The 15,993-nt window shown below is 39.3% G+C and overlaps 1 protein-coding gene across 1 annotated transcript in view; it reads left to right on the forward strand.

Annotated features, from left to right (window-relative positions):
• Positions 1–15,993, forward strand: part of EPB41L4A (erythrocyte membrane protein band 4.1 like 4A) — a gene marked incomplete at both ends in the record, with an annotated part of 129,664 nt that overhangs the window by 305 nt on the left and 113,366 nt on the right. The gene's annotated exons all lie outside the window — the stretch shown is intronic.

The following is a 15,993-nucleotide window of genomic DNA, read 5'->3' on the forward strand; positions in this document are numbered from 1 at the left end:
GCGAGTGTTTTCCTGTACGTGCCGCAGAGAAGAAGAAATAGAAGAGTGTGCTGCGCAGCCCCCCTGAGCCGCCGCTCCCGGCGGTGCCTCCCCGGCCCCCGGTAGCAGCAGCCCCCTTTGGCGGTGGCTGATGGCTCCCCAGCCCGGCGCCGGGCCGGTCCTGCCGGGCTCCATCGCGCGGCTTTGCGCTGCGGCTCTCCGCCTCGCGCTGCCGAGCCCCAGCAGAATGAGTGGAAGCCGAGGTTTTGCTGAAGGCCTTTGACTTGGTCGGGTTTGGGTAAGCCCGGAAACAGCAAAATGGTGCGTCTTGGACACTTTAAGCACAACACGAGGTCTTGGAAATATTAGCAAAATAGCTTGAATCAGGAAATCAAACAAATGACAGAAAATAACAGTTCTTCTAATTTGATTCTGGAAAACGGATGAGACAATTCAAAGAATACACAGTTTTTGCTTGGATAGCCTGTATGTGTCAGCTCCAGTGACTGAAGTTTACTGGAGCAACCAGTAAGCTGGTTGAAAAGAAAGGAAAGGAGGAACAGAGAGCTTGTAATTAACAGTATAAATATAACCATAATCTTTGGCATTACCAGCTCTGTGTGTACAGAAAACTTTCATGCTTTGCAGAACCCGCAACCTGCAGATACCTCAAAAATCTAAGCTTAGTGCAGAGGAGTAAGCAAATTGCAATGATACTGGAATTCAGTACCTACCTAAGGTCTTTCAGATGTGAGCTTTGACACATCTGAAAAACTTGTCTGTGCAGTCATGGAAGAATATTTGAGGAATAATCTGCAGAAAAAGTCCAGAAATAGTCTTGTAGTTAGCTTCACAAATCCAAGACCTGAAAGGTGGTGGTTCTGTGCAGTGTCTGACAAAATCATCCCAAGTGTAGGAAAGGGTCTAAAAAAGGCACAACTCCGCTTTAAGAATCTGAGACTTGAAGTGCTGGGAATGGTCTTGTTTCAGATCAGGGTGTGGTTTCCTGCCATTGTTGCTGCGACCTGGCTGTGGTGTGATGCTGAAGATTTGATCCCTTCCACCTGCGCATTCCCAGTGTTGAATTCCCATTCACTGAATTGTTGATAATTCCCTTTCCCATTGAGCGGTTGTGGAGTGAACTGAAACAGTTTGTGGATTTGACAGAAAAGTAATAGTTGGCTAATATTGTACAGTCAGCACAAGGGATTACAACTTCGGGAACTTCAGGGAAAGAAGAATCTTTTTTTTTTTTTTTTTTTTTTTTTTTTTTTTTTTTTTTTAGCAGTCTTTTTGTTAGAGTTTTTTTTTTTTTTTTTTTTTTTTTTTTTTTTTTTTAGATTTAATTTGTATAATGTGAAACCAAGCCCTGGTGCTCCAGTTCCATGAGCAGAAGGGAGCTGTGCAGCTCTCTGACCTCGTCAGTGGTTTCTACCTTTGTGTTATTTCTCTGTTGTGTTTGTACAGCTGTGTGTGAAGAGCAGTGCATGTCTAGCTGAAGAGCAGCCATCACTTTTTCTACGTTAGTCCTCAGTTGGATTCTGGTCCTCTTTAGGACAGAGGATAGAACCAGAAACCAGAGGGTTTATGCTACTTTAAATTGCTTTTTTTCTGTGATTTTCCACTGAAGTTACATGATTATTTTATAGAAAAAAAGATCTTACAATTTGACAAATTCTGACAAATTTGATGTTTTAAGCAAGAGATAAACTAGTTATATAAATTTGCTGAATGTTTTGTTTGTTGGCATACAAACCTCTAAAAACGCATTCTTAGTGAATCTTTTTTTACAGTATTTCAGCTTTGGCACAAGGTATGGATTATGAGTGTTTTTATGTATTTTATTCTAAAACTAAGATTTCCTTCTTTCTTCTGTTTTCACATGTTTAATTGGGTTTATAGTCACCCAGGAAGCTTACGGCTTTTGTAAAATTTTGCAAATTGTTCTCAATTACAAAAGAGATTTTTAGGTGGTTATAAAAGTGACACTATTCCATCCTTCTGCCCTAAGTATTTGCAATGTACTGTCTGTATATATACCTGGTTGCAGTGGATTTAATGGTGTTTGCTGTGAAGGGTGACAGGCTAAGTCTGTCTCCAGGAGCTCTCAGCAACATTGCTGTTTTTGTCAATCTGAAATAAAGGCTTGAAGCAGATACTTACCCTGGAAGTTTGAAAAATGTTTTACTTGATTTGCATGACACTTAAATCTGTCTCGATGTATTTGACAGCAACTATATGTAACAAAATATGACATTTTTTGAGTTATGAACTCTATTAATGTACTCTTGATACAGAACAATTATGTGTGAACTTGATTGAAACACTGCACAGGGCTGGTGGGAGAACAAGGCTCTCAGAGCTGGTCATCCTCTATGGATTTCTGAGGGCTCCTCAGGGAAAGAAGTCTGCTTTTCCTGCACGCAGGCAGGGCAAGATGAGGTGCAAGGAGATCAAGCAACTCTCCAGGGTCTTGCAGCAGGTGGGCCAGCATCTAGCCTTGCACAAGGTCACTGGAGCCTGAGGCCTGGGCCTCACCCCTGGCGGTGCTCAGGTTATCTCTTCCATGTTGCAGCTCTGAGTGGCTTTTGCTCCTCATGATTTTCCATGTTTTTTCACTGCTGGCCATGCTGTCTTGCTGTTTTCTCTTTATATCTTTGCGGTGTCAGGTGAGAGTAAGTGTGGAAAGGTGCAAATTGGTTCTCCAGCTGTCAGGCTTACAGTAGGCTGATAACAGCTACAAAATCAGGAAATCAAATATTACATAGCAGTTTTTGTTTCCCTGTAGCCCATTGTCTGAGGGAGGTATTTGGGAGAGCAAGTATTTTGAGACAAAAAGGCAATGGCATTTTTTAGTCCAGACAGTTTGGGATTTGAAAGAGTCTATTTGCTGTGTTCTGGTACTGTGTGCCTGATGGAAGCATATGGTGCAAATTGAGGCATCTGTTCAGGCTCGTGTATGGAACCCTAACAGTGGTGTTTATGACACCAGTTAAGAGATTTTAATAAAACTCATTACTAACAAGAATTACTTGGTAATTGAAACAATTTTTTTTTTTTTGCTTTTCCAGGACTGTTATTTTAACCTGTCATCATACAGATCGAACAGTAAGTTAGGCAGCTTTATGCAAAGCTGCATCTGGTAGGCACTTTTTATTCGGTGGAGTTACAGGGCATGTCAGTAGTATTCTGATACGATGTCTGACTATGGATGGATTTTGTATGTCACACACATTGGCTCTACTAAGAGTAATTGTCACTGAAGCTGTGCTTTATTGAACCATTTGCATTATTGGGTGTTGAGGAAACTCTGTACTGCCTTGAAAATTCTGCTGTGACTCATGCTTGTGATAACCTTTTGCAGAAAGATTAGCTGGCTTTTTTCACTCCCCCTTGGAGATCTCTCTTTCTTTTTAAATCTGAGCACTTTAAATTGTTCCAGAGTTCATGCCTGCAAACTATAACACACAAAAAAATGTGGGTGTACCTTTGGCATAAACTAATTTAGTTCTAGGGGACACCAGTAAATACGTATTTCTCCTGATATAAACACTTAGTGAATACACGTGCCAGCAGAGCATAGATTCCTGCAACTAGGAAGATCTCATCGTTTGCTAGTGATTCAACTTGAGAGTCAGCACTGAAAATCATATTGGCAGTCATTAGCTATGTGAATACGAGACATGTTCTTAGTGATAATAATTTCTGTTATGTTTCTGTGTCTTTCAAAAAGCATGTTTCTGTTATAAATTTTTTTTCCTTACGCAAGTACACTGTTTCAGAAAGCCTAAAAATCTTTTTAATGGTAGATTGCAGCTGCTTTTGACCTATAGAAATTTTGGTCTGTGCTGTTAAAGTGCAGTATGAAAACTCAAGCACATTACATGTGGCTGTTCTTTCCTTTGCCTTGGTTCGAATGGATTGAGAGATGTTTTCAATCCAGACTCTTCTAGATGTTCAGTGTGTTGTAGAGGAATGCTCAGAATCTTGTGAAAAGGATAGTTAACCAAAGTTAAACCTTTGTTATCACAGTATTTAAAGAACAGAATTTTGAAATCTTGTTCTTTTTAAACTGAAACAATATTTAGAAAAACTATTTCCAAGTCTTGTTTGAAACCTTATCATTTCTTTTCTTTATAAAAACTGCAGGATTCTGTCAGTTGTGCATATTTTGCTTGTCAGCGGGGAAGCTAAACAAATAGTCTAAACAAAATCTAAGTGTGTATAAATGCATGATTTTCTTCAGAGATGTGGTATCACTAAAGATGTTTTCTAATAAGAGCTACAAAAATATTTCTAAGAAAAGTGTGAATTATTTGTATTCCATAGCACATCACATGAGGAGGATTCTAAATTTTTATCTTTTTATTATGGATATGGGAAAGGATGAGGAAATGTGATTGTGCACTGTGTGCAAGGTGGCACATGTGGAATTGTGTGGTGTTCCAGTGCTCTAATTGAAAAGAAATGAAAGGAACAAGAGGATTCACATACCTTGCTATTAAGCACTTCTCAAAAATCACTGTCACATATATGAAGTAGATTACTAATTTTACTGAGGTCTTTGCAGATGGGACCAGCAAAACACTCTGGGGAGTAACCAGAAAATAAATGAACGCTGAGATACTGTTTTCCCTAGGTGCATTTAACTAAATTAATGAAACCAGCATGACAGCACGAAGGAAATCCATTGACTTTTAAATGAAGTTTCCTCTTAGTTGCCCTGAGATTCGAGCAGTAATATTGTCAGAGGAGTCTGTTCGCTGGTTTCAATGAGTAATAATTTCTTTAATATAAATAATATAATCAGAGCAAATGTAAAGTTTGTGAGGCGGTGGTCTTATTAAACTTCCTTTTGGATTTTGGTAAACTGGAATTAGCATTTCTTGTATTGGACTACTTAGTGTAGTTAAATGCCATCTGTTGATATTATGTTTTATGTTCAGTTCTCAAACTGAATTTACTTGCAGAATTGCTACCCTTCCTCTTGCACTCAGGAAAGAAAATTGCTGGGAGCTGGAACCGCTTGATATCAAAGAAATTCTTAGAGAGACTAAATAATTGGGATCATGCTTCAGAAAGATAATTTAACTAGTAAGTTGCTGGGGTTTTTTTTTGTTGTTGTTGTTATTTCATGCTGTATAATACATGTTACCAAGGTGCTATTAAAAATGTGTGAAAAAGTAAGAGGTTACATATTGATCATGTTGCCCCATTAATGATACTAATATTATTGGTAGAAAGATGTCAGATTACTGCTTTAGTCTCCTTTTTTGTTTCTTGTCCTCCGTTGTTTTTTTGTTTTTCTTCAAATAGTATTTTCCTCAAGATAATTGCCTTTTTTGGTAGTGATCTTACAGGTTTATTTGCTGTATTTTCATCACAAGTGAGATCTTTACAGTCAAGTAATGTTTCAAAATCTGAGTAGACTTTTGTAGACTGCATTTTAGTACATTTCAGATCTTGTACTTACTGTGTATCAATTCAGTTTCGTAACTTAAAATCAAGATGTAATTTCTGTGTTGATCGTGCTTTTGTTCCCGCTTCTTCCTTTGTATTCTGTCTTAGTGGTGGTTGAAAACCCTGCAGGCACAGGGGTCAAAGGGGCATGCCTGGGGTTGCCACATGCTATTACTTAGAAGTAGAAAGACAACAGAAACATTGCAAAATGAGAGCTGGGCTCCTTTGGTTGTGTTGCGCTTTTCAGAGGGGAGCCTGTCTATTCTTCCAAGTGGGAGCATGCCCTTTAATCTCTGTGAGAAGGTTGTGTTCCTTGGTTTGCATCCATAAGTACTGTGAGGTTATTAATTTTTTTAAAAGCTAAAATTTAAATAGTCATATTTAGAGATTTATGTCACTGTAAGGCAGCCACACCTTGTTTTGTCTGCTGTGCCACTAGTTATGAGTTGACCATGCTCAGTGAGTCCTGGGGAGGCAGGTGCTCACCTGTAAGAAAAAGGGCCAGAGAGGACCAGTCTAAGGTGGATATAGACCACAGGCAGATGTCATCACACTAGCGAGAGGAATTGCATTGTTTATTTGACTGAAAGGACAGCACTGGCTATGGAAAGGACAGAATTAGAAGTTGAGTACAATTGGGAGTATCAGTGAGAGAGGAAAAGAAATGTGATGATAAGGGAAGAAACTTTTCAATCTAATTATTCTAATAGATCCTTTCCAAAGCAGGAAATGAGAAACCTCAGTGATGTCTCTGAATTGACAGTATAAGCTGCCGTTACTGAAAAGAACAGTAAAATGTAAAATAGGGGTCATTCTTCACAGAAATCTTTAGGGACTGGAATGCCTTGTCAATATACAGAAAAAGGGTGCTGTTTTGAAGTTTGTTTCTTAAAAGTCTCATAGAGTTTTGAAAGGATTGCTCTTAAACAGTTCCTTCTTTCTCTTTGCCTCTGGTGATTGTTTTGCTGTTCTTGTCTTGGTGCAATGTGATGGAGATGCATAGATGTGGCAGACCATCTCAGCAGTCTACTGTTAGTGTTATTTAATGAGGGGGATCCATTATAGTCTGTGAAAACTAACCTCTACTCCTACTTACATATTAAAAATATGGAATAAATTCACTATTTTATAGTCATGGATAATTACTAATGTGGAGGAGAAAGTGGGCTATATTTTGTGTAGTTTGTGTTTTTTTGTTTGTTTGCTTTTTGTCCGCATTTAGTCCTTACACTTGTTAGGGCCACAAATAGTTCTTTGTACTGCAGACAAGAAAATGCTTTTTATTTGTCTAGGTCTAGTTAACAAAGTTTCAAATGGGTGGGTAACATCTGTACGTGGTTGAATGTGATGTAATAAGTGGCTCTGCAGTTCGGTATCTTTACTGTGTTCTCTGGAAAATGTGAACTAGGCCAAAGAATTCATCCTTCAGTACACCATATGAGACAGGACACCTTTTAGCAAGGGAAAAGGAGCATCTTTTATTTCTAAATGCATGAAAAATATTCTGAATACAGAAAATGACATGTGATTAGTGGTAAAATGTGGCATGATTACTTATGTGAGTAAGCACACATTTTAGTGCTTTGCAGAATAAAAGGCATTTGACTGTCTTGCAGATTAAGGCAGGTTAATCTGCACTGCACTGCACTGCACTGGACCTGGTTCTTGTTTAGCACGTAACTGTATTTCTCAGGATAACTTTTCATTTATGACAGAGCCGTCTTTATAAGGGGCTATGCTGAGAACCCGCAAGGGTGAGTGTGTTTTAGTGTAAGATGTGTGTTTACAAGGCATTGGTGAAGGTCACTACTCAGAATTCCAAAAGGAGGAAAAACACTTATATGACAACAACTGCTTTTTCAGTTTTAATACATGTTGAGAAATCTTTAGATTCTCAAGTTTTCTGAGGCCATGCTTGTTCTATCTGAGATGAGAGCATTATGGATGGAGTACAAGGAGCCCCAGGCATCATGGGCTCAATGGTCCTCAATGGACATATCTGTACCATGTTGCACGTAGCTCAGACCTTCCCCTTGGAGTTTTATTTGAAGTTTGTGTAATGCTGGGAGACAACCTTTCATTGCATAGATGATTTATTCATTTTATATGTCAGAATAAAAGAAGGAGCCGAGTCTCTGGCCGTCATAGTTCTGATTTTCAATGAGAGTGAGGAATAAGTGGTATGTATCAGGTGCTGTGAAGGTAGGTAATGTGGAAGACTGCCTGGAAGAACTGCAACTAGGCTGTTTATATTGAGGACCATACAGCAAATAGTCCTGACAACTATGCATAGACCTTTGTTTACAGGAAATTAAGGTGCTTTAGCATGGATCATGGGAGAGGAAAGGTAGCCTTAGTTCAGTAGTGGTGGTCAGGAGACAAAGGCCTGGGGCAAATGAGGGGGAGATGCAAATTGATGGTATGGTTATACTGGCAAAACACTTTTTCCAGGTTGATGTTTCCTCTGAGAAAGAAGGAGAGAAAGCTACAAAAGCTTGTTATGAAACCTTTTGAAGAAGTGCGTGGATGTCCTGACTTGCCCTCAGCTTTTTAGGTTTCATTTGCATCAACTGCTTTGGGCAGGATTGACTTGAAGGTGTTTTTTAGTATTTTTTTAAGGATTGAATAAAGCCCTAGCATTCAAAAGACCAAATGTTTTGCTTCTGCTTTAAGTGATTCTTCAGTCATATTCTTCCTCCCATTCTTTTTTTTCCTATATAAAAATGTCTCAGCATGACCTTTTCATTTTGTGCGCAACTTTTGAGTTGCGTGAATGCTTCAGTTTACTTTTCTGTGTGTGCTTTGAATGTGTAGGATCATATTTAGAAACAAAAGCTTCTGATATCTTTCAAAGATACAGCATTATTCTGTATTACTATGAATAGTCTTCTGGTTTTCAGAGTTAACACTTGACAACTCTAGACTCCTTAAAATCACCTTCGCAAGCCCTTTTCCCCTTCAAAAGCAAGGTTTGTATTTTCACCTATCCCAGTGCTCCAAATAGATGTGGAGAAGATTTATTACAAAGAAAATGCTCTCAGCCCTCTGATTCCTTCAGTAATTTATTATTTGTGGGGTATTCTGGCAAAAGGTAGTACTCTTCCTTGGGCAGTGATTTGGTGATAGCATTTCTTTATCTTGTGAAAGCAATAGTGAGCTTACTAGAGCTTTTCTCTGATTTGAGAATAAATTGAGAATTTGGTTTCAATACAGTGAAAGCAAAAGATGTTTTAGCATGCTTCAGCACTGACTTCAAGCAGAGCCAAATTGGACCCAATTTTTCTACGGGCAGACTCAATAAATTATGACTCTTGAAAATAAAACATGTTAGATCTTGTTCAAAGATGTTAGATTATTATTCACATAAAAGAGACATACAAACTTTCTGCCTTTTCATTAAAAGTTAAATTTTTTTTTAGTCATCCTTGTCCTTTCTTTGGCATTCAGGTTTTAGGTCCAACTGTTGAAAGCATGAAAGCTGTGCTTATTGTTCTCAAGACTGACTCTTTATTCCATGATTGTGGAGCTGCTTTTTGTCTTTTCCTGCTTCCTGCAAGGAAAGCAATTTTTGTGAGCTGATTTCTGAAGACTTTTCTTGAAGATGATCTGAAGTGCAAGTCATGTTAGTTTACAAACTCCGCTTTGTTGAACAAATACAAGTGAATAGAAGTCAGCATGGTGGGTCAGAAAAAAATATCTTTCTGACATTGTGTGTATGTCTGTATAGAAATTAGAGGGGGTCTTTGTGAAAGGAGGATGTTTAGGAGCTGGAATCTATAATGTCAAAAGGAGAGAAGTATCGCAAATGTTCTTTTGTTTTGTTGTTTTTCTTTGCATTAATTTGAATTGTAATAACCTCATTTTTCCCCCCTGTAGCTTGCAGAAGCTCTGTAAGAAGGCATAAGTCCCACAGGAAGGCATGCTTCTGATTGGGCATACTTTGCTGAGAGGAAAACCTGACTAGGGGAAATTAAACCAGATGAGTTCATTGAAAATGAACAGAAACTAGTTTTTCATTTTAGATGTCTTTTTTTTGCCCTCTTAGATATGCAGTATCTTTATTTATTGCTCATGAGAATTATGTAGGTCAGGGTTGAGCTTTGCAGTAGGACAACATAGCTAAACCTCCCTACAAAATAATTAATTCAGAACTTTTCATAAGCAAATAATCCACTTAGAGAAACTCCTAAATCAAAAGGGTAAGTGGAATTTTCTTCAGTTTTATTTTATCCTACCAAGTGCCTTCTCTTGATGATTCAAAACACGTATTTTTTTTAATATGCCTGCTCTACTGTTTGAGCATGTTTAAGCATGCACTTGAGAAGTCACAAAAGTACAAGCCAGTATTCATTACTGTACTCAACTATCTTCTGAAGTTCTATCAGTGTGTGCGGTGTCCACCTCCTTGCTTTAACAGAGATTATTCTTTGTGTATGTTTGTATAAAATCTACCATTTGGCTAATCTCATTCTGTGGAACTTGGTGCGAGTTTCTTTTGCTTTTGCTAAGGGTGAATTTAGTTCTTCATCTTACTACACTTGACATAAATTTCCGCAATGACACAGTGTCATTACTGAAAAGAAAGGTACTTTATGGGTTGCTACTTACTGTGTGGTTTCTCAGGTTTGTTCTGATTTGTGTTTTATTTTGTGCATACTGAAAGAATGTGGGATAAGAAAATTAACTTGGAACTGTAGCAGTTGAATTTTAAACATTGATTTCTGAGGGAACAAAAATCAAGATAATGTTCTTGACCTCATCAGAGCATGCCAAACTGGAAGCATGCTGTCACGTAAGGTAGCTAGCAAGGAGTACATTGCTTGTAAGAAGCAGGTGTGTGCTGTGGGTTCACCATGCATGCAGATGTGCTTGCAATTTGAAGTCAGTTTAGACCATTACTGGGCAGAGTTACAAGGAGCAGGAAACCTGATCTGGCTGATAGGCACTTTCAAAACAGCACAGCCTTGCAAAGAGGAAAAAAGGTCATGATGCAGGGAAAAGCACGATTCTTCTTAGCTCTTCTAAGTCTGAAACTGGAGCAGGGAACCAGACAAACTGTTTACAAGAAGTTGCAGTAGAGATTGTTTAAAGCATACACAAAGGAAGTCTTGTGTTCTGTCAAGAGCTAGCCATTTTCTGTCTGGAAGAAGGGACCAAACATTTAATTAAACAATACATTGACTATTAGTTTATGCTTTAGTATTCCTGATACATGAAGGTAGTTGTTCAAGTATACAGCTGTTTCCTCCTGTACACATTGGCACCTGAGTTTTTTTTTTCTTTTTAGAATGATTTTTGGTCATGACAGCATGTTTGCAGATTAAAATGAAGGAGAAAAGAGGGCATGCTGTCAGTTCAAGGAATATTATCTCTATGCTGTAGGACGTCTGATTAGATTTGGGTTGTTCTTTCGACAGCATAAATTTTGTGGGTAAACAGCACTAGGCATTCTCTCCAAATAATAAGCATGTGGGATGGATGGATGGATTGCGAAGAACTGACCTGTATTTACTTGCTGCAGGAATGTCATAGTTCTAGGTAAGGATGTTCTGTTTTTACTACAGAACATTTATGAAGGTAAAAAGCTGTGAAAAGAATCTGTACAGAAGCAAACTATTTTTTGCTTTCCTTAAGTGGGAAGGATAATAGGTTAGAAATACCAGTTTGACAGACTCCCTGGAGTGGGCTGGCAGGGAGATACACTATGACTACAGGAGCAGCTTGAAGGTTTGCAGGTGAGCCTGAAGATTTTAAGTATCTTCTGCACAAAGCTGCAAAGGTAGCTTGTAGCACCAATAGTTCTCACTAAACCATGTCCCTCATCACAATGTCCAAATGTTTCTTGAACACCTTCAGGGTTGGTGACTCCACCACCTCCCTGGGCAGCCCATTCCAGTGCCTGACCACTCTTTCAGAGAAGTAGTATTTCCTAACATCCAGCTTGATCTCCCCTGGCGCAGCTTGAAGCCATTCCTCTAGCCCTATCACCAGTTACACAGGTGAAGAGCTGACCCTACAACCTCCCTTCAGGTAGTTATAGAGAGCAATGAAGTCTCCCCTGAGCCTCCTCTTCTCCACACAGAACAATCCCAGCTCCCTCAGCCGCTCCTCATAAGACTTGTGCTCCAGACCCCTCACCAGTTTCACTGCCCTTCTCTGCACGTGATTCAGGGTCTCAGTGTCTTTCTTGCAGTGAGGGGCCCAAAACTGGACACAGCACTTGAGATGCGGCCTCACCAGAGCTGAATACAGCGGACAATCACTGCCCTGTTCCTGCTGGCAGCACTGTTCCTGATGCAAGCCAGGATGCCATTGGCCTTCTTGGCCACCTGGGCACACAGCTGGCTCATGTTCAGCTGAGCATCAGTCAATACCCCCATATCCATTTCCTCTAAACAGCCTTCCAGCCACTCCACCCCAAGCCTGTAGCTTTGCCTGGGGTTGTTGCGGCCAAAGTGCAGGACCCAGCATTTGGTCTTGTTGAACCTCATCCCACTGGCTTCAGCCAATCAGACATTCCTTTCAAGGGATTCAAGGGAATAAAAAAAAATGGCAAGACAACAAAAAATGATACATTAAAAAAAAGAAGAAATTGCAAGGATTTGGCCGTAGTAAGGAAGATCCTGTTGATGTCTATTGCATCATGTAATCATAGGCAGAAGAGGCATGATATTTATTTTCAAAAGCATTTAGACAAATGTGTAAGTCTTTCCAAAGCTGGTATTTTTAAAGATTATGTTTGGCACTAAGATAATTCTGGAAATCTGTCCTAAGACCTGAATTAACAGTTACAAAATAACTATCGATACAGTATCACTTACATAAAGATTTCTTTACCGTGCCTGGTTTTACGAGTGTTAGATCCATGAGCTAAAACTGGAAAGCAGTGTCTTAGCATAATGAGTTGGCATTTTCTAATTCAGTGCTAGAAACAGAAGTTACCAGGTTTTATCTGTTAAGTTAATATTATAAAACCAACAAACCTTCAGCCTCCCCTCCCCCCCCAAAAAAAGAACAACCCAAAAAACAAGCCAAAACCACACCGTCACCACCAAAAAAAAAAAAGAACAAAGCCCAATTCCACATAATTAAATGTGGATTTAACAGTTTTAAGGAACTGACACAAAGAAATGGCTGCCTCTAAGCAATACTGTAATTTTTCACATATGAACATATTAAAACTGTGTTTCAGAAGGGAGGTTTGACTATTGCAGAGTCATTTATGTAGTGATATGCAGCTGAAAATTGTCTGATTCAGGTGTTACTCTGTCTGAAATCAAGTACTTCAGTGAGAATATAGTATCTAAACCTCTGATGTGAGTAGTTGTGAGTTCTGCTCATTCTTAGAAGTTTCTACCTGAAAGTCTGGCCGAATGATCAAGATTACCAGTGTCAGCTGTGGTAGCTATCAACATTCAGGAATTGCAAATGTTTTGTAAGTAAATTTGGTTTCATTACTTTTCACATGCCTGTGTAGTTTGTAATAAATGTAGTTCTGCTCACATGGGTATCTTTTTAAAGATGTTTGAGTTGTTTGGAAACATTCAAATCTGCAGTGTTGCAGTTGGATTCTTATACTGAATTTCCCTTTGGTGTTTTCTTCAGTGCAAAGTCTTGGAATGTCTTTCCTGCTCTCATTTGAAATAATTAAAACTTTCTGTTGTCATGGTTGCAGTGAGGCACTTAATAGCACAAACCCTGCTGACTCTTAAAACCAGTAAGCCTGCATATTTGTATGAGGAAGCATGAAAGTAAAACAAGCGTTATGATTTCAAGATTTTTTTTTCCTTGAAGCTGAAATCGTCATTTCTCAGTGGCTAGGATTGCTTCTGTTGAGCAATAGGAGTAGAAGGGAATTGGATGAAAAGGATGTGTGATCAATTTTTTATAAATTGCATTAGATGAAGACGTTACAGATATGTGGTTTGTTCTTTACGGTATTTTTTTCTCATCTGATCTGTTCTTGAGAACCTCTACCAACCTTCCAAGAGCAGCTTTCTGCAGCCTTCCAAGAGCCCAGCTGCAGTCCTTTGTTATTCTTCCAGTTAGAAAGCATTCCCTAACATCTAGCCAGGGTCACTTTTGTTTTCAGTTAAGCTACTTTCATTTCTTCCTAGCTCCAGCAAGCCTGTGCGTAGAGTACATTTGATCCTTTACCTAACATGCTATTTTATAGTATGTTGGGTGATCTGAAGCAAGAAAATGCTGGACAGATTTGATCCTGGGTTGGGGCTGGTACTCTTGACAGTTGCCTGCCACCCAAGATGATGGAGGATGTGCTTATGTGGGTTATTAAGTTGTATTTAGATCTTCTTCATTGCCATAGTCATACTAATGTAATGCAAAATATGCATATCCCTGTATGGGTACACTTATTTGAGAGGTAGAGTAGCAGTGTTGTTAAGCTGCTGCCTCTATGGGTTATTGTTCTGCCCTGTTTTCCTGAGAGTCCCCAGGCAGAGAAGATTTAATCTGGTGACTCTATAAAAGCTTTGGCAACTTCTCCCTCCAAACCGCAACACTCTTTTCAGATGTGTAGTGTTGTCATTGTGCCTTATGTTGGAAATCCCTGGAGCTGTTTGCAAACATCCTGCATTCCATCCTGCGTTCCAAGGCAGCTTTAGAGTGAGCAGGGCTGGGATCCAGGAGAAGTCTAGAATATGTGATGTGAAATAGCATCCTTAGTCAGATAATGGGGAGACTAAAAACTGTTAAGATTGGTCTACTGGCTGAAGTGTTGAGATGGCTGGTGACTGAGAGGTGTGCGGTTCTTCCTCCTAGCAGTCTAGTCCTAGTGTCTGTATTCTGTCCTGGCACTGCAGAAAGGGAAGCTATTTATTTCTTGTATGTGGGCTTTTTTTCCTCATTATTTTGACAGTTAAGTTTGAGAAGCTAAGGACTATTAGATGTATTCTTTACAAACCCCAGCATGGGGAACTTCAGTGCTATGGAAGTCTCCTCAGGCCTCTTCCCTGTAACTAAGGACGATGATAGAAGAGCAGACAAGGCAAGTGATTTGAAGGCAAGTAAGTACTTGCTTACTATAAAATGGTACTTTATATTTCAATTAAAATTGATCTTCCAAGGTGTCACTGAATTATCTAGATCAGTCTGTGTCCACGACAGGGGCAGCAGTCTTGCAAGCCCACCAGCCCAGAAAGGGAAAGGGAAAAAGGGGAGAGTGGGGAGATGGGAGCTGTGCCCAAGCACAGAACAGTGGCAACAATCTGAGGAGAAAAGTTAATTTTACTAAGTATGATATTGGAATGCAAGATAACAAAATATAATACAACATAATATAATGTGTATAGTAAATACAATGTAATTGGAATTGAGGCTAATAAATCAAATAAGAGAGTGCCCAAAACCAAAGGCCTTACTCTAAACTGAAGGAGAAATGGCTGTGGAGCACAGCCACACACTGCCAGGCAGTGACAGAGAGTGCGAGTCCCGTGACTTGCCAGCTTTGCCTTCCCCTTGAGCACAAAGTCCTCTGGGATATGTAGATCTTCTCTTCTGAGAGCCAGGTGTTGAGAAAATAGGTGGTCCATGGAAGTGGGGCATTGACTCTTTTAACTCCCAGTGCTTTACACGATGTTGTGATGTGGAATACCAATAGAAAAAATCATGAAACCATGACACCAGGTGTAAGTCCTACTACTGTACAGTTCTTTTTTAGAAGTTCTAAGAGGACTTTGAAGACTTAAAATGTTTTCAAGCAAAAATCTGTGGTTTTATTTAACCTCAAAGATCTCAAAGATGACTGAAAAAGAGAACAAGCTCACATACAGAAGCATAGTGAAAAACGGACAAATCAGCCTCATCACTAGCTCTGTCAACTTCCTGACCCTCTGCCTTTGAAAAAATGAAGTAAATGCCTTCAGTCAGAGATCAATTTCTCTCTGCAGGCTTAGTTTTTAAGCTTGATTTTGCTTTTTTAACATCTCCCTGATACTGTTGCATTGAGTGCCCATTCTCATTTCTAAAAGTTGCTATGAATGCACCTCCCAAAGAATTTTAGAAAGATTTTAGAAAATGCATGGTTGCTGGAAGAGCCCTCTATGTTCAGGAAGTTTGTGTTAATGAACTTGTGCCATGTGCAGGTGAAGCTGTGTGTAGTTTGGGCTCAGGCTTTGAAAAAACTCCATTTGTAACAGCTTCTCATTAGGTGGTTCTCTTTTTTCGCATTTGCAGCATTCTCCAGTTTTGTGGTTTCAAGTAGTTGTTTTTCTTCTAGCAGCGTAACGGTAGTGTTAGCCACCTTTTTTATCTATTGGTATCCAGAGTTACAGAAAGCAGAAAAGGGTGTTGAATCAATATTTTTCACTGTTGTTCCAGTTTGGATTCAATTAAATTGAATTTCCATAGAAATGAAGAATAAATGTTGGTCTTTGTCTCCAAACAGACATTGGCTTGCTGAGATGCTTGTATTCAGGGACAGCCTGCTTCGTGTTACCTATCTGATGAATACCCCAAGGAAAGAGTATGTTTCTTAGCGCATTGCAATCGGGCTCTTCTGATCTGTATCCTCTTCAGATCCAAAAATCCTGAGTG

The sequence above is a fragment of the Tetrao urogallus genome (genome assembly GCF_951394365.1).
Source record: "Tetrao urogallus genome assembly, chromosome: Z".
NCBI lineage: Eukaryota > Metazoa > Chordata > Aves > Galliformes > Phasianidae > Tetrao > Tetrao urogallus.